We start from the raw sequence: 965 nt of genomic DNA, 5'->3' as shown, positions 1-965 counted from the left end.
TAGATAGATAGATAGATAGATAGATAGATAGATAGATAGATAGGTAGCGTTTGTGTGTTATATAATTACAATGTGTGAACAGTTCTGCCGTCCAGCAATGACGAAAACACAAAAGAAGACATATGAACACACACTAACTGGACTTAACTTAGGACGTGCTTTAACTATGTGACTAATGAACCTGCACAGTTTTTCACAGACACCTGTTACACTGTTAATGCATTCAGACGTTTTTTATTATTTTTAGCAGAAACACATCACACAGAGACAATGAATGCAAAATGTGCTTGCTCGATTCCTGTGTGTAAAAATGTGGATGTTCTGAAAGTTTTTTCTCCTTTTTTTTTTTTTTAATAAATTGAAGTTGAATTGTTTCCACTTGAAAACAAATCCTTCCCACTAATAATCATACAAATGGCCGCATTTAAGAAATTATGATGTAGACACCCTCTTTCAGGGATGTTTTCAAACAGATGTTTTTTTTTCCTGGTTTTGCCTGACTGCAGTTCCTCCAGGAAGTGTTCGAGCGGTGTGAGTGAAAGCCATGCAGCCCCGCTGAGGCAGCCTCCGTGCGGCTGTTGCTGGGAGCTCCGGCCAATCAAAGCCGCAGCTCTTCGGTGCAAGTAGTTTGGTGGCTGAGGAAGCATGACATCATGCTCATCTCCGTCCCTCTCCGCCACAAACTCCTGCTGAAACATGGACCCGTCCCCGCAGCAGCAGCAGCAATAGGATATGTGTCCCCCAGCGTGCATGCACAGTGAGATTTGACGCAGCTTTTTAGTGTTTACTCCGAGAGGAATGGCGGTGGACGGCGCCGTGTCTGTGGAGTGGGACAACGGTGATCGAGCCTTCACAGTATGAGAGGCCCCATAGGCCAAAACCTACAAACTCTCTTACACGTACTATCAAACCCTCTCACATTCGCTATCAAACCCTCTCACATTCGCTATCAAACCCTCTCACAT

The 965-nt window shown here is 44.1% G+C and overlaps 1 protein-coding gene across 2 annotated transcripts in view; it reads left to right on the top strand.

The window, feature by feature from the left end:
* The first annotated feature begins 380 nt into the window (after positions 1-380).
* The window catches only part of LOC106949616 (proline-, glutamic acid- and leucine-rich protein 1), a 22,630-nt gene continuing 22,045 nt past the window's right edge, over positions 381-965 (top strand). The window contains exon 1 of one of the 2 annotated variants that reach the window (XM_015036001.1): positions 381-857. The gene's annotated coding sequence lies outside the window, so the exon portion shown is untranslated. The remainder of the gene's footprint in view (positions 858-965) is intronic. The other variant, XM_015036000.1, reaches the window with a different exon arrangement.

This window comes from Poecilia latipinna, unplaced genomic scaffold (genome assembly GCF_001443285.1).
Source record: "Poecilia latipinna isolate Pla-1442-1.1 unplaced genomic scaffold, P_latipinna-1.0 Scaffold353, whole genome shotgun sequence".
In the NCBI taxonomy this organism is placed as follows: domain Eukaryota; kingdom Metazoa; phylum Chordata; class Actinopteri; order Cyprinodontiformes; family Poeciliidae; genus Poecilia; species Poecilia latipinna.
This window is presented reverse-complemented; position numbering and strand designations above follow the sequence as displayed.